Source organism: Ursus maritimus (assembly GCF_017311325.1).
Source record: "Ursus maritimus isolate PB19 chromosome X unlocalized genomic scaffold, ASM1731132v1 scaffold_X1, whole genome shotgun sequence".
In the NCBI taxonomy this organism is placed as follows: domain Eukaryota; kingdom Metazoa; phylum Chordata; class Mammalia; order Carnivora; family Ursidae; genus Ursus; species Ursus maritimus.
The window spans coordinates 33382013-33408287 of NW_024423319.1; the positions used below are offsets into that span (position 1 = coordinate 33382013).

At 42.3% G+C, this 26275-nt stretch overlaps 1 long non-coding RNA gene across 3 annotated transcripts in view; it reads left to right on the forward strand.

Moving 5' to 3' along the window:
* Positions 1–26275, forward strand: part of LOC121102506 — a 103533-nt gene that overhangs the window by 55509 nt on the left and 21749 nt on the right. For 2 of the 3 annotated variants that reach the window (XR_005834562.1, XR_005834563.1), the window contains one exon: positions 21310–21426. The exons of the other annotated variant lie outside the window; for it this stretch is intronic. This is a non-coding gene — a long non-coding RNA (uncharacterized LOC121102506). The remainder of the gene's footprint in view (positions 1–21309; positions 21427–26275) is intronic. 3 annotated transcript variants of the gene reach the window in all.

Consider the following 26275-nt stretch of genomic DNA (forward strand, 5'->3'; position numbering starts at 1 on the left):
ATAATAATGGTTGGGATCAAACCTAAATTATTACTTAATAATTGTTTCATCCATTCATTTCTGAGTCCCTGGAAAATATCCCACTGTGGCTTATCCAGATCTTCTCTAGTATATTTAAATTTCAAACACTCCCCAAAGTCTTTGTGACCAGTCAGTGACGTTGTTTCCAGGTTCACTGAGAAGATGTGAGTTTGGTCAGCAGCTTCACTGCTATCCATGTTAAGATTTCTCTGAATCCTGGTGACTAACATAACATAATGAAAAATTTTAAAAAAAGAAAAGATTTCTCTGAATCTGGGACACCTGGGTGGCTCAGTGGGTTAAGCATCTGCCTTTGGCTCAGGTCATCATCCTGAGGTCCTGGGATCAAGCCCTGCACCGGGCTCCCTGCTCAGCGGGGAGTCTGCTTCTCCCTCTCCAAATAAATAAATAAAATCTTTAAAAAAAAAAAAAAGAGGCAATATAGAGTAGTAATAAAATGATAGGAATTTGTTGTTAAGATCTGAGCTCAGCTTTGCCACCAAATGATTGTGGTTTTAAGTCATTTATATTTCTTGGATCTTAGCTTATCACTAAGAAGAGAGGGTAAGATTAGTGGACTTCAAAGAAGACCTCTTTCTGCTCACATACTTCAAATCCAACTTGTGTCGTTAATTTTTAAATTACAAGTAGATTACGTGCCTCTCCGCAAATGTAGCAATAAACCATTTACAGAAGGAAATTGTGGACAGTGTGCTTGTTTGGGTATTATGCTCAAAAAGCACAGGAGAAGCTAATTTTAGGGGAGGAGATGGGAATAGGGATTCAGAGATATTCTCTGATAACAGAGAATAAAATGGAGTAAACATTGCTAAGAGGGTTATTTAAAATGGAGCCAGGAGGATACTGAAAAAGTGGGACTTACGTTTCCTGTCTCAAATTCTCCGAATTGTTGCTGACTTTAGCTAAAAGCCAAGGCATCTGCTGCGTGTTAGAATTGAACATAAATGGGGGCGCCTCGGTGGCTCTGTCGGTTAAGTGTCTGGCTCTTGATTTCAACTTAGGTCATGATCTCAGGGTGGTGAGTCATGATCTCAGGGTGGTGAGATCGAACCCTGCATTGGGCTCTGCGCTGGGGAGTGTGGAGCCTGCTTAAGATTCTCTCTCTCCCTCTGACCCTCCCTCCTACACCCCTGCTCACACGCGTGCACACACTTTCTCTAAAATAAATAATCTTTAAAAAAAAAAAGGATTGAACATAAATGGACTTTCCACCTAGCACTACTCTTAACAACCAATCACATTTCATTCAAAACAATGTAGGTAAATCCCCTCCTCTAAAACCCTCAGCTTTGTCTCCGGAGCACAGTTGATTTCAGTTGACTCTGTGTCTCCCAGATTGCAAACCCTAGACCCCATGTTCACATACAATTTTATTTTGCAGAATGCAGTTCTGCCTTTCAATATTACATGGTGTCAGGAGTGACATCCACAGTGACCAGTCGCCATTCTCCAGCACAGCCATGGATTTGAGTGAGGTACCTACGAGAGTCTGTTTCACTCATCTCAGTAGCTTTGGGTCATGGTGGTTAAGTCCTCTCGGTCCTGAACCTCCCTCCTTTGGATTGAGGTTTAGGCCTTTAGTTGGGTTGTCTGTCTTGCTGGCTTCCATCCTCACTCATATTTGAGGAGAGGATTCTGTCTTCACATTGCCTAGTGGAAGATTACCATTTAGTAGTCTTCTACTAATTCATGGGAAATCCTACTTCTAAGAAGGACTTTTATGACCAACCCTCTTCTGGGACTCCTGCAGGTTTTATGTTTAAAGAATATGATCCTTCCTGCTGTAAATTTTTGCCCTGTTGGACTCCTATTACCTGGAATGATTTAAAACTCCACTGGCTATGATGGGGCAAAAATTAGTTCACTTGAGTGCACAAGTGGAAAAAGGCTACAAAGCCAAACAAAGCCAGTGGGAAGCTGCTTTTAATTGGTATCTAGAGGCCTCAAAAAGAAAAACTGAGACGTTTGCTTCCCTTCAGGCAGTTAGCTTCCAAAAGTTTTGAGTTAATTCGGATATTTACAAGAGGCTTTCAAAATTAGAAAAATAGGCCAGATCCTCACAAACTTCCCCTTCCTTCACACTCACCCACTACTCCATCTTCTTTTCCTCTATATCCATCCTTAGCTCAACTCCCTTTCTATGCTGGAGACCCTCACCCCTCCTTCACATCCTACGGGACCTTAAAGCTCCCCTGTTATCTTCCTCTTCTTGCTGCCCCATTTAAGGTTAAGCCTGGGAAAGCAGCAGTTGCCTAGACTTCCTTCACTCCCTGGTCAAAAGCTGAATTACAGACTATAGCTAAAGAATTCCCCAAAGCCACTGAAGATCTTCATAAATTTGCTGAGAAATTTGCCAGTGTGATCCAAACATACGAACCTGTTGTTTTTTCTGATTTATATCAACTAATCATAACGCTAGTTGATGGAGGACAGGTTAGAAACTGCATGCATCTAGCGCATTGGGTTAACAGTAGACGATTTCTCCAAATGGAGAGCCACTGACAGAACAGAAGCCCTTAAACTGAGAAAGAGACTCTGTGAAACTATTCCTAAGGCTTTCCCAGAATCCATAGAGTGGAAAAAAAAAAATTCAGCAATGTATTCAAAAACCTGAAGAATCTGTTCTCAATTATTGTAACCAACTAGAGACGATCTTTGCCAAAAACCCTGGCCTTTCTGCTATCGATCAAACCACTTACACCTTTTTTAATTCCATCTTTGTTGATGGCTTAGTTGAAGAACTATCATTACTCATAAAGAGAACTAATTTAAATTGGCAGACTGTGCAAACTCCTGTTCTTGTTAATCTGCCAATCCACTAGCTTGAATTTATTCAAAGACTAATAAAAAGAAAGCCGCCTAGATTATGAACCTTCAATTCCAACAGTTAAGAGCTAACCAAAGTAAATCCCCATTTCGGGATTGTGGCACTATTCCAAAAGGTACCTGTCATTACCATAGAAAGCTGGGACATTTAAAAACAGGTTGCCTAAAACTGAGAGGATGGACCCAAGGCAAGGTTCGTCCAACCTTCCCAGGCTCCGTTTCAAGTACCCCAGTGAAAGGATCCTTTCACCATCTCAACAGGAGAGCTGCTCTGAGGACTTACGGAGGCAACTTTATCCCCCCCACACAATAATTAGATCAGTTTCCCCCAAATTATTGATGTAGAGGAGAGGGAAAATCCCCTGTCTCTATTAGGGCTTTACTTACCAGTTTCACACCCAGTCAGCGTCTTCTCTCCCCTTCCTCAGAATACCCAAACTGTACAATTGTTTGGGGTTTCTAATTACCCTATGACTGTTTTTAAATCTTTTCTAATCCCATTCCAGCTGGGACCTATTCAGACACATTATCCATTTCTCCTGACCCCTTTGACTCCCATTCACTCACCAGGTCGACATTGTCTTGAAGCCCAACAGGCATACGTCTCCTTGTCAGAAAAGGGGGGAATATTTTTAAATACAGAACCCCGAAATCCAAATCTTCAGGAAAATCCCAAAACCTTAATATCTGTCCCCGTTCTTTCTCTAAAACCCCTGCCCCAGAACCTCTCCTAGCTCTGTCCCCGAGACACAACCAGTATCAGGTACATTCATTCTGCACTGCCCATCAGACTTTAAATTGATGAAAAGTATGCACTAAGGCCATCCAAGGAATTAAACCTATCATTGAGGACTGTTTACAGGATTAGTTGTTCCTAGTCCTGTAACACCCTCATCCTCCTTGTCTGTAAACCACACAAAGAGGATAGAAGTTTGTACAGGATCTTGGGGCAATCAATAATAGTTACTCCTCAGCACTCTGTAATACCCAGTCCTCACACCTTGCTCATAGCCATTCCTCCTAACAGCAAAACCTTTGCCACTACAGACCCTTGCAGTGCCTTGCCCATTCTTATTTGCCTTCCTTTGGGAGGGGCAGTATGCATAAACTTTATGCCACAGGGCTACACTGAAAGCCCCACTTATTTTTCCAAATGCTGAAAGCAGACATTTTATTTTTTTAAGATTTCTATGTATTTTTTTGACAGAGTGTGCGAGCACAAGCAGGAGCTTCAGAGGGAGAGAGAAGCAGGCTCGCCACTGAGCAGGGAGCCAGATGCAGGGCTCTATCCCAGGACCCCGGGATCATGACCTGAGCCAAAGGCAGACGCTTAACCAACTGAGGCACCCAGGTGCCCCAAAAGTAGACAGTTTAGACATAGAATTCTCTGAAGGCTCTTCCCCGTTACAGTATGTGGATGACCTGTTTCTTTGTTTTCCTTCTCAAGAGGCTTGTACTAAAGATAGCCTTCATCTTCTAAAGGCCCTGGCTAAAAAGGGGGGTGTAAGGCGTCTAAAGAAAAACCGTGATTTTGTTTGCCCCAGGTTAAATACTTGGGACACCATAGTTCAAATTAGGGATTACTCTTTGACCCAGACAGAATCCAGGGACTATTGTCCTGCTTACCTCCAAACACCAGCTATGCAGATTTGGGGGCTTAGCTAGATGCTGTAGAAACCGGATCCCTAACTTTTCAGCCCTGGCCCAACTGCTTTTCTCTCTCAAGTTTCACCAACCTGACCCCCTTACTTGGGACAAAGAAAGTCAAGAAGCCCTCATAAAAATAAAGCATGGCCTCTTGAATCCTCCAGCCCTTAACACCCAAACTATGACCTACCATTCTTTCTCTTCACCCATGGGAGAGAAGGGAATGCCTGTGGGGTTCGAACCCAGTGAGATGGGGACCAGTACAGGCCTATCGGCTCCTCTTGCCAACAGTTGGACTCCACACCCAAGAGAGTGCCACCCCACGTGAGCGCTTACAGCTGCAACTGAATTACTTGAGAACACAGAAGAAATGATCATGGGTTCCCTACTGACTACAGCACTTACCCTCCGGTACATTTACCTCTCACAAAATTCTTCTCCTGTCACCCCCAAATATTACTGCTGCATGCTGTCATTCCTTAAATCTTATTATCCCAGGGCGCCTGGGCGGTGCAGTCGGTTAAGCGTCCGACTCTTGATTTTGGCTTGGATCTGGGATCGAGCCCTGCATTGGGCTCCAAACTCAGCGGGAGGTCTGCTTAAGATTCTCTCTCCCTCTGCCCCTCCCACTCATGCTTGCTCTCTCTCTGAAATAAATCTTTTTTTTTAAAAAGGTATTTAAAAAAAAATCCTACTATCCTGCTGCCTTTACCTTCTGGTGACCACAATTCTCAAACACACACACTTCTAGTGCCAAGACAGGATTTCCAGGAGCTACACTTGAACATGCAGCCTTAGGTCTGGTTTACTGATGGTTCTTACCTTCAAGATAAAACGGAAACCAGCAAGCTGGCTATGCAGTTGTCTCCCTAACAGGAAATATTGAAATGTCTGCAGCCACCTCAGCTCAATAGGCTGAATTATTCACCTTAACCTGAGTGCCCCCCACCCCCCCTGACATTGGCAGAAGGACACATCATTAACATTTATATTGACAGTCACTGTGCTTTTGGTTTTATACATAATTTTGTTATGCTCTGGAAACAAAGAGGAGTTTGCAACAACAGATTAAAAATAGGGTTTTGTATAGAATCCAAGCCAAGAGTTCCAAGACATAACTAAGTGTTTAGCCATTATCAAAATTCCTGATCATTCAGCAGCAAACATGGAGGAAGCAGAAGGGAATGTGGCCACCCAACAGGCCGCCTTTGGAAATTAAAATCCCCTTTATCTACTGACTTTACCAAAAAGCTTAAAGAAACACGTAGAGAGGCCCAAGAAATTGCCTCAGTAAAGGATCAAAAAGGTCTGAGCAAGCCTATTGATTTGATGCTCAATGAAATCTTTGGTATGGGTCAAACAGCAGACCAGTCTTCCCTGATTCCCTCCAAGAACAAATTCTTAATTATATTTCATGAACTTACCCATTGAAATATGGGCAAGATGGTCCTTTGGGAAAACAATATTTTTGGAAACCATCTCTAAAAATAGTACCTTCAAGGGGCATCTGGGTGGCTCAGTCGGTTGAGCAACAGACTCTTGATTTCAGCTCAGATCATGATCTTGGGGTCAGGAGACCGAGCCCTGAGTTGAACTCCATGCTCAGCGGGGAGTCTGCTGGAGATTCTCACTCTCCCCCTAACCCCACTCTCTCTCTCTCAAATAAATTATTGAAAAAAAGCCCCTCACATTTATGAAAAATGTCAAATTTGCCCTAAACATAACCCTGGAAACCACTTCATAGTTCAAAGGGACATTTTCCCTTACCCTCTGGGTCCTTTGAGATGTGGCAATTGGATTGCATCTAGCTGCCACCATTGCAAAGACAGAAATATGTTTTAGTAATGGTTTGTATGTTTTCTCACTGGGTAGAGCCTTCCCTTGTCACAGACCTACAACTTCAGCAATAGGAAAAATCCTATTAGAAAAGATTATTCCCAACTGGAAAACATCCTTGGAACTTCATAGCCAGTGAGGGACCCATTTCACTGGATAGATATTACAGTCCATTCACCACATTTAGCCAGTTATGCAACATTTCTATTGTGCCTGTCCATTCTCAATCATTCAACCTTTTAGAATGAACCGGTGGCATTATAAAAACCCAACTAGCAAAACTTAGGGATTTTTCCCACTTGCCATCGCCAAAAGCTCTTCCCTTGGTATTACTGAATCTTAGATCCACTCCCAGCGGGAGACACTCTCACCCTCTGAAATTATAACTGGAAGACCTCAGTGACATTAGATCAAGCTGTATATGAACCCAGCTTTTACTTAAAGGTAAGATGATGACTTACTTGTAAGGGATTGATATAGACCCTTCAAAGAAATGAGAGATGGGTAGAACAATCTTTTCAGAGCACGCTCCTAGGAGATAAAGACCTCAAACATCATGACCTGCAACCTGGAGATGTGGTTTATTAGAAAAGACCTCCATAAAGATTCCCTCCAGCCTGGCCAGAGGGGACCACAGTGGGTATTATTGGCCAGTCATGGTGCTGCTGAATTAGAAGGCATGTACTCATGGATTCATGTTTCTCATTTTAAAAAGGCTTTAATATCCAACTGGACCACCAAACCAACCAGAGACCTCAAACTAACCCTTTCTTGGAAAAGGAAGCAGATGACATCTGCGTAGACTGCCCTCACAAGACACGGGGTCAGGCCAGTATTATGTTCACAAGACACATCACACCAATTCTCGTGAGGCTTATTTCTCTTCCCTTTCATTTCCACTTTTGATTGGGAAAACAATGCTATAATTCAAGTGTCCCAATCCCTTGCTACTTCTGGAAACCTTTCTGTTGGATTTGTTACCATGCTCCTCCTGGGTCCTTTATTGATAATACTGACCCCATAATGTTACCTATATATAGTTTCTCCATGGTCCCAAATATTTCCATTAGTTACAGCAAAAACACCCCTCTATCACTTTTCATGTCAAGATATTCTTGCCTTAAGAAAACCCTCCATGTTTTATGCTCACTCCCCCTAAATTTTTTTAAAGATTTTATTTGAGAGAGAGCTAAGAGAAAGAGAGCCCACACGGAGAGGGAGAGAGAGAAGTAGATGCCCTGCTGAGCAGGGAGCCCGACATGGGGCTCAATCCCAGGACCCTGGCATCATGACCCAAGCTGAAGGCAGACACTTAACCGACTGAGCCACCCAAGTGCCCTCCCTCCCCCTAAATTAAAGACCACCTCCTGGGTCAACAGAACTTTGATTAGCAAAAAAAAAAAAAAAAAAAAATGGAAACCCACTCCTTCCCTTATGATTTCCTCTATACAAATTGTGTATCTTCCACCTGTTCTAGTAGAAACCTTTTCAACTGTTCATCTCTATTATGCCAAGTCTGTTGGATATTCCTACTTGATTGCACCAACCCATTATGCACCAAACCTGATACTATCTTTCAACAACTCAGTGGTGCTGTTTTATGAGAAATATGTTTCTTTAACCAAACCACTGGACCTTCAAAGCTCTCTGATCCCTGGCTAGATCCATTCTTCTTTACAAAAATGAGACCTTGGCATTCCATGCACCCCCACAGTATACGTCTTTGTGCATATGCCAACACTCTTTGGGCACTTAATTGTTTAAATAGCTGGAGAATTACTGGCCAAGGCCCTTTGGGCCACCTTATTTTCCCCTCACAATTCTCAGATCCCATCCGATTTCCCATCACATGAAGAAAAGAGACTTATCCATAATGGATTATCTGATGAAGATCCTTCTGATTATGAAGATAATAGCTGTGATCCCCTGCAGGTTTTTCTTTTCTTTTCTTTTCTTTTTTAAAGATTTTATTTATTTATTTGACAGAGATAGAGACAGCCAGCGAGAGAGGGAACACAAGCAGGGGTAGTGGGAGAGGAAGAAGCAGGCTCACAGCAGAGGAGCCTGACGTGGGGCTCGATCCCATAACGCCGGGATCACGCCCTGAGCCGAAGGCAGACACTTAACCGCTGTGCCACCCAGGCGCCCCATCCTTGCAGGTTTTTCTGTCAGTTATCAGTGACTGCTGTCACCTTTGAGGTTTCTTTTTCTGGCTGAAGGTTGGTACCTTCCCACATGAGATGACGTTGTGGAATTTAACTAGAATAGGTCTACAAATTACATTGTTATTTTAATTTGTACCCTGCTTATTATCTTCAAATTATGTTATGCCTTTCCCATTGCTGTTCTACTCAAAATGTCAAAATAATGGTTGCTCAAAGATTTGAAAATATTCGTCAGACCTACTCACGGACAATGACAAGTGAAACTTCACTTGACACAGCCTAAGATCCACTTCCTTAAACCTCCTCATTGCTCAGACGGAGCCTTAAGACTCTCATACAGCAGGCTTGACAAATATCTACCAACTAGGAGACTCCCCCCACCCCCACCCCTGAGATTTGATGGACCTGAAGCAGGCTGTTGGCCACTCAGGCATCACAATGGGACTACAAAGCCAAGGTTGATCATTGATGTTTTCTTATATAGAGACAGGTATTGATCAGAAGGGGGAAATGATAATGGAGAGAATAATTTGGGCATGAGCATTGCTAAGAGGGGTATTTAAAAATGGAACCAGGAGGATATTAAGAAAGTAGGACTTGTGTCTCCTGTCTCAAATTCTTAGAATTGTTGCTGACCTTAGCTAAAAGCCAAGGCATCTACGGCATTGGTAGAATGGTCATAAAGGGACTTTCTGCCAAGCACTAGTTCTAACAACCAATTGTATACAGACAGACTACTGTAGCTATTCCAGCACCAGTCACATTTTGTTCAAAATAGCTTCAAAACTTTTTTGCTTTAAGGGACACCTGGGTGGCTCAGTCGGTTAAGCGTCTGCCTTCAGCTCAGGTCATGATCCCAGGGTCCTGAGATTGAGTCCCGCACTGGGCTCCCTGCTTTGCTGGTAGTCTGTTTCTCCCTCTCCCTCTGCCCCCCACTTGTGCTTGCTCTCTCTCTCAAATAAATAAATGAAATCTTTAAAAACAAAAAAACACCTAACGTCCTTGGTCTCTCCAGCACACACTTTTGATTTCAGTCAACTCTGTCTCTCCCAAATGGTAATCCCTAAGAACCCCAAAGGAAACAGACACATTTTATTTTGCCAGTTGCGGTTTTGCCCTTTCCTGATCAACACATTCAAAATGTTTGTGAGGAGAGTACTGAAATGTCTTGATTATTTTTAGTGCTGCTTTTGCCAAAATATATGTTTACGGGAAGCTTTGGTAGATAGATACATACAAGTAGGTCACACTGTGATTATCTGGTGAAAATGCCAGCCCCAAATTAAGTGGATTCTGAATTATCAAAGGGAATTTTAAATGTGCTGCCACTTAAAACAAGAATATTAGATACACATTTTTTTTTCACCAATGAAACTGACAGCTTCCCACAAACATTTTATGCTCAAGCTCTTAGAATCTATTCCAGTAACAGAAGAACTAAGACATTTCTTTAGAAGCCCTGAAGTAATTTCTGTGATGCTCTGTAATGTAAGGAGTGACATAGAAACATGATTATCTCATCTCCATGAAAAGTCCATTCTGCAGAGATAGTACTTTAATTTCCTGTAAGTATATACATATGTACCAAAGGCTGAAAACTAGTTTTGATTTGTGCTTCAGTCTTTCATCCCTCCCACCAACAGGAAAGAAAGAACTATACCAAAGTTTTATGGATTCTACAATGCAAAAGAACGAAACTTTGGGTAGCACCTCGCGCAGCTTACATGATAAAAGCAAGCGACAGTCTAAATGTAAATAACTTTAAGACACTCATAAAACTGGCGTTTCCTCAAAGGTGTTTATCTGAGACATTAACATGATATGAAAAGGCAACCTCCTATTTCACCAAGCCTCTACAAGGTAGGAGTATTGTTTTTAAAAAGCGAAGAAGATTCAAAGAAGCTAATTGAGCTCACTTTAAGCAGAGAACATGAGTGGTTCTGTTTGGTTTTTGTTGCTCTCAAGAAGACTGACTTTAGGGACCAAAAAGCATAGAACTAGATGGCCATCCCACAGTTCTCCAACAAACTCCTGTTATCAGGAAGAGAAGGCTGAAGGAAGGCAGTGGGGATTTTCCGAAGTTCATTGCTTCTAACCAGATCACCAGATCCTTCCTGTGACCAAATAATTTCATTAGTGAGGCCGGTGTTTTCCTTCCGTATGTAGTAGAGGGGATGAGGAAGGAATGGTAGATTATGGTAAGCTTATTAGGAAAAACATCAATATTCAGAGGTTGTGTTTGGGGTCCAGAAATAGAAACTACACTATAATGGAAACAACATTTCAAAGGTTTTGCAAAAGAGAAAGGAGAGGATATGTGATGAAATTAAAGCTATTTTATCTAACATTTAATGAGCCTTGTCACTCTTGAAATTCCACCTGCTGTTTCGGCTTGCTTACTTTACCTTTTGCCTAGTCCACAAAGAAATTGAGTTAAATTAAACAGAAGTGATTACAAACGATCACATCAGATCCCACGCATTAGGTAGCTTCCATTCCTATAATTCTGCTATGCGGGGTATTCCTTATTTTATTGTAGCACAGTATACTGATGGGGTTTAAAACATGTTACCCCAAAATATGGAACCCTGGCATACTGAATATTTGAAGCTGAAGTTTGAGAAAACGGCAGAAATAGGTTGGTCTCTGACCTCCCGCACATCCTTTGCCTTACTTTCCTGAAACAGGTCTCAAAACTGTCATGTGATTGATAGGTGCCCTCCCTCTACCTGGAGGAGAGAAGCATCCTTATCTCTAGATAAGAAGGGCTGCCAAGAAGCATCTGAACAGGCCATGCTAAGATTACCCCTGTTTATTACAATTACCTCATGCTTCTTGACCTATCATATTCTTGATCAGACCCAGCATAAAAATACACAGCTCTAAAAAAAATAATAATACACAGCTCTTTTTCTTCAGGTCTTCATTTCCTTATAGAAGGCTCTGGTGTCATGTATAACCTGCATCAAATAAATCTATAAAAAAGCTTTCCGTCTGTTAATGTGTCTTTGTCAATTTAATTTTCAGACCCAGCCAGGGACCCCGAGAAGGTTGAGGAAAGCATAACATAAAATTTACAATTACAATTTTACAGGTCATCATTTTTATGTGTATTGCTATTAAAGAGAAACTGACCTATACCACACATAAAGCGTAAGTTACCGCATACTCTTTAATTAGCTGACTTACTGAATTCAGCACTAGGCTTGTCGAGGACCGTAACCATGAATCTGTGAATATATTTTGACCACGTTCTTAACCACTTTCAAGGATTCCAAAGGCTTAAACTTCTGCAATTTCATAATTCTATAAAATTTCTTCTGTGATTTTTTATGGGCGCAAATGTGCCAAAGACACGATGATTAAGACTCAAAATACCCTTGAGATTTGATCTGGAGGAGAAAGTACTAGGCCCTGTACATTCATATACAACAGGTGCATGTTTTAAAAATGCATATGAGGGGCGCCTGGGTGGCGCAGTCGTTAAGCGTCTGCCTTCAGCTCAGGGCGTGATCCCGGCATTCTGGGATCGAGCCCCACATCAGGCTCCTCTGCTAGGAGCCTGCTTCTTCCTCTCCCACTCCCCCTGACTGTGTTCCCTCTCTCGCTAGCTGTCTTTCTCTGTCAAATAAATAAAATCTTTAAAAATAAATTAAATAAATAAATAAATAAATAAATAAAAATGCATATGAAATCGCCTTAATAAATCCCTAGTTAGGATGAAACAACTAGAGAATCTCTTCGGAGCAACAATGTAGTTTGCATTACTATAAACACTGTGGGAATCCCAAAACTTTTAGATGTGATGGATGTGTTCACTTCTCAAGTGTAATCTAGGTCAATATTTATTGCTTGTACATTTAAAATAGAGCAGTTTACGTTCTGTCAATTAAATGCCTTTTAATAATGTTTAAGAAGAAAGCCCCAAACCTGTGTATCTGGGGGCAAAGCAACCAAGGAGGAAGGTGGTTAAGTGATCAGGGTGAAGATAAATTTAAAACAACTGTGGCTTACTTTCTGTGCCCCAGCACTGCAGGGGCTGGTGTAAGTTTGTGGCCTGTGGGCTCACTGAGAGGTCGCAAGCTCCCTGTCAGCCAGATCCTGTTCTCCTAAAGCCAGATCTTGTTCATTGCTGACCACGCTTGGGAATTACTTTTATTTTAATTTCAGTGGGACGTTGTTGCAGAGTTTCAGGCAGAGGTCTATATGATTTGAGTGATGGAAGACACTAGAATTACAGGCATAGAAGATTGGAAGAGAAAATCAAGCATGCTAGGTACAAGTACTCTTAAGGGAGATGTCCGAGATGTGAAGGAGGTCAGGAAGATGGCCGAGTAGGAGGGTCCTGAGCTCACCTCCCCCCACGGACACGCCAAGACAACAGTGCGCGTGTGAAAACAACCTGAAGACTGGCAGAACGGATCTTCCACAGTTAATCATAGGAGCCCACATCAGAAAAGGGTAAGAGCCGCAGAGACACGGTCGGGAACCAAAGCCCTGGTGAGACTAACCACAAATGGGAGCGACATCACAAGCACGGGAGCGACATCACAAGCACAGAAGAGTGAGAAGATCGGACCCCACACCAGGCACCCCAGACCTGAGGGACCCATGCCGGGAAGACAAGTCCTTATAACATTTGGCTTTGAAAATCAGGGGGGCTTAACTTGTTTTAATCGGTGTGTTTTAATTAGCGGGCTTAGCTCTGGGACAGCTAGAGGGCGACAGGAAACTGAGTCCCCACCCTCAAAGAGCCACCTTTTACAAGTAACACAGCCAGGACAGAGCAGAGAGGCAAGAGTGTGAGAAACACCTGGAGTATACGTGATGGGTATTTATTTCCTCGTCTCAAAACATGTGCTGGAGGGGCAGGGATCTTTAGGAGACTTCTCCAAGAACAAAACTGCTGGCAGGCACCATTTCTCTGCCCTTACCCATCCTAGGTAGTGGGATACTTTCAAACCAGCACAAACACTCTGCCTGTCTTGCTAGGACCACAAACCCTGTCCCCGTGCTCCCTTGTGGACCTGCCCCATAAAACCCACCCAACTTCTCAGGCATCTTCCCAAATAGGCAGCCACCCTGACACACCCCGCAGGCAGCCCCGGCGGGGACTGATGCCACCCAAAATGACTCCTGCCCTGGGTAGGAGGGGAAGATAAGCACACAAACCAGCATTTCTTAAGTTCCAGCAGTCAAGCCCTTGAGCCGGCAGCACTGGGAAAGTGCGTCCCTGTCAGGTGCCACTGCAGCCCCAGCAGGAGGACTGGGGGCAGACATCTGGTCTGACTGCTGGCCACGCCCACCAACAAAAGCCTCTTGGGGCAGCTCAGGGAGCACACTGCAGGTCGGTGTGCATGCGACAAAAATATAACACGTGGACTTCAGTGCAGAGAGAGCATGAATGCCGACACTGCCAAATCACCAGCCTGCAGTGGCCTCAGGCCCCTCAACAGCACAGGACAACCCTGCCAGGTGCGTCCATAACATGCAAGGCGGGCCTTTGCAGCCAGCTGCGCAAATGGCAAAAGTGGCTCAGCCACAACAGTAGGGCACACTCAACCCACATAGACACCACTGGAGCGTCCGGTTCTGGTAACCGTGGGGCACTGTGCTACAGGACACCACAGGGCCTCTTCTTCATAAGATCGCTACTTTCAAGATCAGGAGACATAGCTGACCTTCTTAAAAATAGAAACAAGTACATACAAAATAGGGAGACAGAGGAATATGTCCCAGATGAAAGAAGACAAAATCATAGCAGAAGAACTAAATTCTGAAATGGATATAAGCAATATGCCTGATAAAGAATTCCAAGTCATGGTCAGAAACATACTCACTGGACTTGAGAAGAGTAGAGGATCTCAGCGAGACCTTAAAGACACGTAAAATACTCTACCCCTCCACCTTAAAAGCCCAGATGGGAACAGGGTCTAGATGCCCTAACTGGTGGGTCTGGTACAATGATTTTGTGACCTCAGCAAGCCCAGGGTCACAAGCCCACACCAATCCCACTCACACTGGGACACACACAAAAAAGCCACAGTTTAAAAGGCCTGAAGAGGGGTGCCTGGGTGGCTCAGTCGGTGAAGCATCTGCCTTGGGATCAGGTCGTGATCCCAGGACCCTGGGATTGAGCCCTGTGTTGGGCTCCCTGCTATGTGGAGAGCCTGCTTCTCACTCTCCCTCTTCTGCTGCTCCCCCTGCTTGAGCTCTCTGTCAAATAAATAAAATCTTAAAAAATATAAATAAAAGGCCTGAGGAGATGCAGGGATACTTTCTTCCCCCTCAGACCAGAACTGGATCTGGCTGACAGGGAGCTTGCGATCTCAGCGAGCCCACATGCCACAAGCCCACACCCGCCCCTGTAGTGGTGGGGCACAGAAAGTAAGCCACGGTTGTTTTAACTATTCGACAGTCTGCATGTGGGACACCAGACACAAGACCGTTGCTTCAAGTTGAGGAGAAGGAGTGTTCCGCCTAATCTGCGCCAACACAGGAAGTCAAGCAAAATGGGGAGACAGAGGAATATGCTCTAAAACAGAAAGAAAAACCTCAGAAAAACCTAAATGAAGCAGACAGAAGCAATATGCCTGATAAAAGAACTTAAAATAATGATTTAGCTCAGATACTGAGCTGGAGAAAAGAGTGGAAGAACAAAGTGAGGCCTTCAAAATGGGTAGAAAATACAAAAATGCACCCATTAGGGTCAAAGCATACAATAAAAACAACCACTAAAAGGGATCAATAGATTAGCTGCTGCAGAAAAAATGGTATCAGCCATCCGGAAGGCAGGCAATGGAAAACACACTAGTTGAACAAAAAGGAAAACAAATGTTTAAATGAGGATAGGTTAAGAGATCTCACAGACAACATAAAACAAACGTTTGCATGACAGGTGTCCCACAAAAGGAGAGGAAGCTGTCGAAAGCTTATTTGAAGAAATAACTGAAAACCTCCCTAACCTAGGGGAGGAATTAGACACCCGAATCCAAGAAGTACAGACCGTTCCGAACAAGATGAGCCCAAGGAAGTCCACATCACAACACATAACTAAAATGACAAGAAGTAATGATAGAGAATTTTAAGAGCAGCAAGAGAAAATAAGTTTCATACAAGAGAAATCCCAGAATGTTCTCAGCTGATCTTTCACCAGAAACTCTGCAGACCAGAAGACAGTAGCAGGATATATTCAAAGTACTAAAAGGAAGAAACCTACAACCAGGAATACTCTACATGGCAAGGTAATCATTCATATTTAAAGGAGAGATAAGAGTTTCCCAGACAAAAGGTAAACACCACTAAAACAGCTTTATAAGAAATGTTAAGGGGACTTAAAAATTTTTTATTTAAATTCAATTTAATTAACATATAACACATTAGTTACAGAGGTAGGATTTAGTGATTCATCAGTTGCATGTAATACCCAGTGCTCATTCCATCACGTGCCCTCCTTAGTGCCCATCACTCAGTTACCCCATCCCCCCACCCACCTCCCCTCCAGCAACCCTCAGTTTGTTTCCTATAGTTAAGAGTCTCTTACGGTTTGTCTGCCTCTCTGTTTTCATCTAATTTTTTTTTTCTAAAGGGATTTCTATTAAGTGGAAAAGAAATGGCCATAATTAGACCTAAGAAAATGATGAATAAAAATATAAAATGTGACAACATATACACAAAAGGTGAAGGAAGGAGTAAAAACAGAAGAGAACAGGGGAAAAATAAAAGATTTTTTGGTTCTTTTTTTTTTTTAAGGATGTGTTTGAGCTTAAATGACCATCAAATTAATATAGACTGCAGTGTACTTACGATGTTATTACATAAGAGCCTCATGATAATCGCAAACCAAATTCTGATAGATATTCAAAAAATAAAAAGAAAGCCAAACATAACACTATAGAACCATCAATCACAAAGAGAACAAGAAAGCAACAAAGAAGAACTACAAAAACAACCCAAAAAAGGTAACAAAATGGCAATAAGTGCATTAACTACCTTTAAATGAAATTACCTAAATACTCCAATCAAAAGACATGTGGTGGAATGGAAGGAAGAAAACATGACCCATCTTTATACAGCCTACAAGAGACTCACCTGAGACCTAAAGACGCATACAGACTGAAAGTCAAGGGATGGGAAAATACTCCTCACACAATTGGAAACAAAAGAGCTGGGTAGCAATACTTGTGTCAGACAAAATGTACTTTAAAACAAAGACTGTAATAAGAGACAAAGAAGGGCATTACATAATGATAAAGGGATCAACCCAACATGAGGCTATAACGGTTATAAATATCTCCACACCCAACACTGGAACACCGAACTACATAAAGCAAATATTAACTAATGGACATAGAGAAAATGATGGTAATACAATAACAGTAGTTCACGGTAACACTCCACTTACATCAGTGGATGAATCATTCAGGCAAAAAAAATCAACAAAGTCTAATGACACCTTAGACCAAATGAACTTAAATGGCACATACAGAACATACCATCCAAAAACAACAGAATACGCATTCTTTTCAAGTGCACATGGACCACACTCCAGAATAGAGAGTATCAGGCTACAAAACAATCCTCAAATTTAAGAAGATTGAAATCGTACCATGCATTTTTTTTCTGATAACAGTATTGAAACTAGAAATGGAATTAAAAGAAAAAAATTGCAAGAAACAAATATATGGAAACTAAACATGATACTAAACAACCAGTGAGTCAGTGAGGCAATCAAAGAAATACAAAAATAATAATAAATGGAGACAGATTAAAATGAAAAAAGAAACTGGTGGAAAATCTTTGGAACAGAGCTTAAGTGTTGTAAAACAGAAGTATATAATACAGGCCTACCTCAAGAAACTGGAAAAGGCTCAAATAATCTAACCCTACACCTAAAGGAAGTAGAAAAACAATGAACAAAGCCCGGGGTAAATAAAAGAAAGGAAATAATAAAGATCACAGCAGAAATGAATTACATTTTGACTAAAAAACAATAGAAAATATCAGTGAAACCAACAGCTGGTTCTCTGAAACAGTAAACAAAATTGACAAACCCTTAGCCAGATTCATCAGGAAGGAAAAAGGACCCAAGTAAGTAAAATCACAAACGAGAGAAGTAACAACTGATGCCATAGGATAACAAAATTATAACCGAATATTACAAAAATTACACATCAGCAAATTGGACAACCTAGAATAAATGGATAAATTCCTAAAAACATCAATCCCCCAAAATTGAACCAGGAAGAAATTAAATATATGAGACTAAAGAGTTTATTTATTTATTTGACAGAGATAGAGACAGCCAGCGAGAGAGGGAACACAAGCAGGGGGAGTGGGAGAGGAAGAAGCAGTCTCATAGCGGAGGAGCCTGATGTGGGGCTCGATCCCATAACGCCGGGATTACGGCCTGAGCCGAAGGCAGACGCTCAACCGCTGTGCCACCCAGGCGCACCATGAGCAGACCAATTTTAAGTAATGAAACTGACTTGGTAATCAAAAACTTAACAAAAAATAAAAAGCCCAGGACCAGATGGATTCACACGCGAGTTCTTCCAGACATTTAAAGAAGAGTTAACACCTACTTATTGCAAACTATTCCATAAGTGAGAATAGGTAGGAAAACTTCCAAATTCATTATACAAGGCCAGCATTGCTCTGATACCAAAAGCACACAAAGTCACACACAAGAAATGTACAGGCCAGTATCTCTAATGAACATAGATGGAAAAATCCTCAACAAAATATTAGCAAATTGCATATAATACATTAAAAGATCATTCACCACGATCAATTGAGATTTATTTCAGGCACGCACAGATGGTTCAATATTCACAAGTTAATCAACATGATACAACACATCAGGGCACCTGGGTGGCTCTGTTGTTTAGGCGTCTGCCTTCGGCTCAGGTCATGATCTCAGGGTCCTGGGATCGAGCCCCTCATCGGGCTTCCCTGCTTGGTGGGGAGTCTGCTTCTCCCTCACTCTCTGCCCCTCTCCCTGCTTGTGCTTGCTCTCTCGCTGTCTCTCAAATAAATAAAATCTTAAAATTCATCATCCATTCATAATAAAAACTCAATGGGGTTAGACGGAACATACCTCAACATGATAAAGGCCATATATGAAAAACCCACAGCTAACATCATACTCAGTGGAGAAAACCTGAGAGCTTTTCCACTATTATCAAGAAGAAGACAAGGATGTCCACACTTGCCACTTTTATTCAACATAGTACTGGAAGTCCTTGCTGCAGCAGTTAGACAAGAAAAAGAAGTAGGCATCCATACTGGTAAGACAAAGTTAATGTGCCACTGTTTGCAAACAACATGACAATATACATAGAAAATCATAAAGACTCCACCAAAAAACTACTAGAAGTAATAAATTAATTCAGTAAACTTGTTGGATTAAAAAAATGAATGTCCAGAAACTGGTAGCATCTCTATTTGCTAAAAACGAAGCAGCAGAAAGAGAAATTGAGAAAATAATTCCACGTACAGGTGCAGTACAAAAAATGAAATACGTAGGAACAAACTGAACTAAAGAGGTGAAAAACCTGTACTTTGAAAACTATATCAATGAAAGGAATTGAAGATGACAGAAACAAATGTAATGTGGATTTGAGGAACTGGTATTCTTGAAATGTCCATCCTATCCAAAGCAATCTACAGATTTAATGCAATCCCGGTCAAATTACCAACAGCAGTTTTCACAGAATGATTACGAATAATACTAAAATTTGTATGGAACAACAAAGGACCCTGAATAGCCAAAGCAATCTTAATAAAGTATAAAGCTAGAGATATCAAAATCCCAGATTTCAAGATTACAAAACTTTACTAATCAAAACACTATGGTACTGGCATAAAAACAGATACGTAGACCAATGGAACATAATAGCTCAGAAATAAACTCATGCTTATGTGGCCAAATATACCCATGATAAAGGAGGCAAAATATACAATGCTGAAAAGATAGTCTCTTCAAACTAATGGTGTGGAAAAACTAGACAGCTATGTGCTAAACAATGAAACTGTACCACTTTCTTACAGCATAAAAATAAACTAGATTAAGGACCTAAATGTTAGACCTGAAAGCATAAAATTCCTAGAAGAAAATATAGGCAGTAATTTCATTGACATTGGAGATAGAAACATTTTTCTAGGTATATCTCCTCAGACAAGGAAAATAAGCAAAAATAAACTCTTGGGATTACACTTAAGACAAACAAAAAACTTTTGCATGACCAAGAAAACTATCAACAAAATGACAAGACAACCTATTGAATGGGAGAAGATATTTGCAAATGATCTGATAAGGGGTTAATATCTAAAATATATTAAGAATTTACACAACACCCCCCCCAAAAAAACGCACAAGTAATCCAATTGAAGAGCGGGTAGAGGCTCTGAAAAGACATTTTTCCAAAGAAGACATACAGATACCCAACAGACACAAGAAAAGATGCTCGACATCACTCATCATCAGGGAAATACAAATCAAAACCATAATGAGGGGCGCCTGGGTGGCACAGCGGTTAAGCGTCTGCCTTCGGCTCAGGGCGTGATCCCGGCGTTATGGGATCGAGCCCCACATCGGGCTCCTCCGCTATGAGCCTGCTTCTTCCTCTCCCACTCCCCCTGCTTGTGTTCCCTCTCTCGCTGGCTGTCTCTATCTCTGTCAAATAAATAAATAAAATCTTTAAAAAAAAAAAAACCATAATGAAATATCACCCTACACCTGTGAGAATGCCTACAATCAAAAACACAAGAAATAAGTGTTGTCGAGGATGTGGAGAAAAAGGAACCCTGTTGCACTGTTGATGGAATGCAAAGTGGTGTACCTACTGTCAAAAACAGTACAGAGTATTCTCAAAAAATTAAAACTACAAATACCATATGATCTAATAATACCACTACTGGATATTTACCCAGAGAAAACAAAAATGCTAATTCAAAAAGATACATGCACTGCTATGTTTATTGCAGCATTATTTTCAGTAGCCACAATATGGATGCAAACCAAGTGTCCATCCATAGATGAAAGAATAAAGATGTGGTGTGTGTGTGTGTGTATAATGAATTATTACCCAGCAATTAAAAAATAGGATCTTTCCATTTGCACCAACACTGATGGTCCCAGAGGGTATTATACTGAGAAAAACAGAGAAAGACAAATATCATATGATTTTAGTCATATGTGTAATTTAAGAAGCAAAACGAACAAAGAAAAACAAGAAAACCAGACTCTCAAAGAGAACAAACTGGTGGTTGCCAGAAGGGAGGTGGAGAGGGGGAGAAACAGACAAAGGGGATGAAGTGGGATAGACTTCTAAATAAGTCATGGAAATAAAAGTACAGCATAAGGAATGTAGTCACTAAGAGTTAAATAATATTTGGTGACAGATGGTGACTACACTTATCAATGCTGAGCAATGTTTAAAATTGTTGAATCATGTGCACCTGAGGTTAATATAGCACTATATTTTAATTATACAATAAAAAATTCTAAAAGAGATCTAGAGTTTTCCTTATACTTCCTGTGGTATCTGCTAAATTCTGCACGTGTCCGTTTTTAAAAATTAATTTCCGCACTATACATCAGCATCTTGGAAAGGTCCTTGACCACACATTTTTAAGAACTTTTTATTTAACTGACCCACATATTAGTTGAAGATCAAAACCTGGAGAAGTAAAGAGATGTGTTCAGACTCAGAGCTGGCAGGTTGATGAGATCACAGGGTGATCCCCAGTGACCTCTCTCCTCACGTGCTCTCCTCTCTCCCTGCTCCAGGTGCTGATTCACAGAGCTTAGGAGCTGGCACACGGTACACGAAGCCGGTGTCTGCGGAACCCTGACCCACGCACCCAGGGACACCAGAGACTGTGCCCAGGATATGGTCCAGAGAAGGTGATAAGCAAGTACAACTATTAGAAAACAGTCTCTTAGGACTCCTTCATCAAACTTGTAGAACGAGGGGCACCTGGGTGACTTAGTGGTTAAGGGTCTCCCTGCCGCTCAGGTCATGATCTCAGGGTCCTGGGATTGAGCCCCAGTGTGGGCTCCCGCCTCAGTGAGGAATCTGCTTCTCCCTCTCCCTCTGCCCCTTCCCCCTGCTTGTGCTCTCTCGCTCACTCTTTCGCTCTCTCAAATAAATACAATCTTTAAAGAAGAACTTGTATAACGTTCGAAATCACCTACATGTGTGTTACAGTTAAAATCACAAAGGAATACATCGTCATAGTAAGCTATGCATCTTTCACTATTACTCAGCCTGCCCTGTGCCGCAGATCAAAAGAACAGCAGGGAACTGGCATTCACAAGTGTAGTTTTCGTCTTACAAAGAAACGACAAGCGAGTTCACGCTTGATCCTCCCCGGCAGAGATTCTGATGATGTATAAATAAAACTGCTGACTAGAAGGCCCTCTAGCAGACTACCCTGCGCAGGGGAGTTTCAGCATCATCCTTTAGCTCCAATACAGGATGACAGAAGCTCTTTTCCTCAGCAGTCCAGGGAGACGCACAGGATCACCGCAAACCTTTCCTAGTCCTAGGGTTAATGAAAGTATCAGGCTACTCGGACAGCTTTAGAAGTTCTCAAGGTACTGAAATAACACCGCCTTTCTCTGTTCAATCTCATTGAGCACTAAAAACAGAGCTATAATATTAATTGAAGTCTAATGTACACATGATTCCTACAAAACCTCCATGGCACTACTATACACTGGATTAAAACATCTCAGAAAGTCATGCTTGTAAATATCGAGGGGGATAAAACACAAGATACAACTTACATTCCACACCTGTCAGATGCATGAAATCAACTCTGGTCGCATCACGGCCTTTTCTGGGCTTTGAGTTTGGAATTTACCAGATAGGATAATATTTCCAATCCCCCAGGCTCATGATCTCTCACGATCATCATAATGAACCATTAGAGAGACGGAGCGTACGTGGACACAGCGCTAACCAGATATTAACAGAGGAAGTTCAGTGAGAGGCCTACTTTGAAAAAGGAGCCTATGTGCAGAAGGGGGTAGCAAAGAATCCCAGCACCACTGAGCTGACTTACTTACCTATCAGAAGTGTGAAGTCAGTGTCTGCTCCTCGTCCAGAACTCGGGGTCGGGTCCACGCCACGGCAGGCGCAGCACGAACTGTAGATCACACTCCTCGGTTCTAGAACTGTGACCTGAAAAGGAAAGAAAGTATTTTTGATTATCCTTGTTGAGGATACAAACCAATTTCTCTAAGTAAAGATTCTGCATGAGAAAGAAATACACCAGTCTTTTACTAGCCCTATAACAGAAACCCTTCCAGCCACCACACACCCTTAGGAGAAAAATGCCTAGACGTAAAGATTGTCCAGGCTTGACGTGCTGCAAACCCATTATGTCATCAGCTGTGACCATTTCGTGAGTTCACATTAATTTGGTAGGATTCATGCTTATGGTTGACGATACTGATCAGCCTTTTTTGCTTATTTAAACCACTGTCCCTGAGATTAAATAACCTATTAGCCCTACATTCATGGATGAGGAAATGTTTTTTCACTTGTAGTTTAATGATTCTAATGAGAGATGAGGATCCTGCACTAGGTGGCAAGGGTCAGTTGGGTTTTGTATAAGCATTGTTACTCAAGGACCTGTAATCACCTTGCAAAACTGGACTGAGCCTCTTAAGATACTAAGCAAGGAGGGGGGCTGGCTCAGTCGGGAGAGTATGTAACTCTTGATCCCAGGATCGTGAGTTCAAAGCCCAGACTGGGCGTAGAGCTTAATTTTTTTAAAAAAATTGCCACAGGATGCCAAGCAAGGAACAATTTACACACACATTCCAAAGTGATCCATTTTAGAGAAGCATGCACACTTGGTGTGTGTAGCTAGAGCCTCAAATTATTCACTGCGGGAAAGGTCTTAAACCATATCCTAATGATATAAACCATCAAGGTACTTCTATCCCCAAACCTGACCGATTACATACTGCCAAAGTACAACACGGCACCTGCTGCATCAAAACTGGAGGGAAAATGACTACTGGTCAGTGGCTAAATATTTTCTTTCTTTTTTTTTTTTTAACTTATTTATTTGTCAGAGAGAGAGAGAGCACAAGCAGGGGGAGTGGCAGGCAGATGGAGAAGCAGGCTCCCTGCTCAGCAAGAAGCCCAACACGGGACTCAGTCCCAGGACCCTGGGATCATGACCTGAGCCGAAGGCAGACGTTTAACCGACTGAGCCACCCAGGCGTCCCTGGTCAGTGGCTAAAAGATTTAACAGACTAACAGCAGTAAGAGGTACAGGATATTCCCTCTCATTGCAGCACTCATCCCCAGATCTCCACAGGGCTCTCCCCCTACTTCCTTCCCATCTTATGTCACCTTCTCAATGATGCCTTCGCTGTCCCATCTACCTGAAGGTGCAAATCCCCCGGCCTCCCCATGCCCTGAGCCCCCCTGCCTAAGTGTGGTGCATAGGATGGATCATTATCCATCATCGTATATATATACTTGTCTCAACAATCGTATTTTTTCATTCTCCCCCACCAGACTGTGAGCCCCATGTAAGCAGAGGCATTTTTTTGGTCTCTTTAATGGCTGTGTTTCCATTATTAAGATCAGTAAATGACGATTCAACTTCGGCCATCAGCCGTAAAGTTCCTGCCATTGCAGCGTTGACCATGTTAATTGCGTAGTGTGCACCTTTCTGGGTATCCTACCATATAATCGCATTCTCCTACAAAAGCCCATTAAAAACAGATACCATTTCTTCAGTGTGTTAAACAAATATCACCTGTCTCCAGTTCTAATTAAAGATAGAAGCAATTACAGCTCTATAAACATAACTGTAATCTGCTCTTGGTTTTTGTATCTTCTCCCATATTCCTCAGATTGATACTCAAACCATGATTTCTTTAGCAAGCTTGGTTGGGAGTCTCGGTCGAGATGGCAGAGTAGGAGGACCTTACCTCTTCCCCTGGATACAGCCAGGCTACAACTACACAGAGCGCATCTTGCTCTGAGAACAACCCAAGTACTAGCAGAACTAGTCACCGCTAAAGATACAAAGAAGAAGCCACATCAAGAAGAGTGGGAGCAGCAGAGCTGCAGTCTGTTCAGGACCCACATTCCTCGTATCACTGAGAGGGAAAGCACAGATGCACATGTTCTCCCTGAGGAACAAGGGTTTCAAGGTCTACGTCAGGCACCCCCCCCCCCGGGGACCTGGACCAAAAAGATGAGGTCCCCTAATATCTTTGAAATCAGCCGTGCTTAACTCCAGGAGTGGGACTTCACTCTGGGAGAGCCATGGGGTGTTAGGAAGACGAGACTCTACTTTTAAAAGGCCCATGCACAAACTCACTTGCTCTGAGATGCAGCGCAGAGGCAGCACTTTGAAAAGTGCCGGCGCCACATGTGACGGAGATTTACTGACTAATTGCAGGGTATGTGCCAAAGGGGCAGGGATGTATAGGAACTTTGGCCAGGAATGGGAGCATTGGCGGGTGCCATTTTTCTTGCCTTCTGCCTAGGCGGCCCGACGTGGGTGGGCACCAGTTCTGACGCTCTCCATCTACCTTGTCAGAACTACACATCCTACCCCAAAGCAGCGCCTCCAAATCAGCTCCTGCCAGATCAAACTCATCAGCAGCCTTGGCTGGGAGAGCAGCCCCCTCAATATAGCTGCGCCTCTGACCCATCTGGTGGGCAGCCTTGGCTGGGACTGGCAGCCCTCCAAAACACCTCCTACCCCAGGACAGTGGGGAGGCAACATTTACCACCAGTGTGTCCATAACAGTCATGGCTGGACCTCACAGCCCAGCACACCCCTAGCAGTCATGGCCACAACAAATTGGTGCATTCAACCCACACGGGACACCCCTGGGACACCTGGTTCTGGTGCTCAGGGAAGATCGTGCTTTTGGCCCCCACAGGATGCTTTCTACATAAGACCACTCCTTGAAGACCAGGGGACATAGTCGATCTGCCTAATACATAAAAACAAACAAGAGAGGGGCATGGGGCTGTCTCAGTCAGGGGAGCATGTGACTTGATGTCAGGGTTGTGAGTCTGAGGCCAACAACTGGGAGTGGAGATCGCTTAAAAAAAAAAAACAGGAGAAAGACAAAAAAGGACACAGGAATATACTCTAAATGGAAGAACAAGACAAAACCTCAAAAAAGAACTAAACAAAGTGGAGATAAGCAATCTACCTGATAATGAGTTCAAAATAATGGTCATAAAGATGATTGCTGGAAGTGAGAGAAGAGTGGATGAACTCAGAACTTCAACAAAGAGAAGATTAACAGCAGATTAGAGGATGCAGAACAGCTCCGGAATCTGGAAGATAGGGTAGTGGAAATCACTGAAGTTGAAAAGCAAAAAAAAAAAAAAAATTTAATGAGGATAGTTTAAAGAGACCTCTGGGACATCAAGCATATTAACATTCACATTTCTTGGTAGGGGTTCCAGAAAGAAGAGAGAGAAAAGAGCACAAAACATATCTGAAGAAATAATAACTTAAAACTTTCATAATTGGGGAAAGAAACAGATCCAGGAAGCACAGAGGGCCCCAAATATGATGAATCCAAAGTGGTACTCAACAAGATACAATAATTAAAATGTCAAAGATAAAGAATCTTAAAAGCAGCAAGAGAAAGCAACTAACTACATACAAAGGAACTTCCATACAGCCATCATCTGCTCTTCCAGCAGAAACTTTGCAGGCCAGCAAGTAGTGGCATGATTTTTATCAGTTTTTAT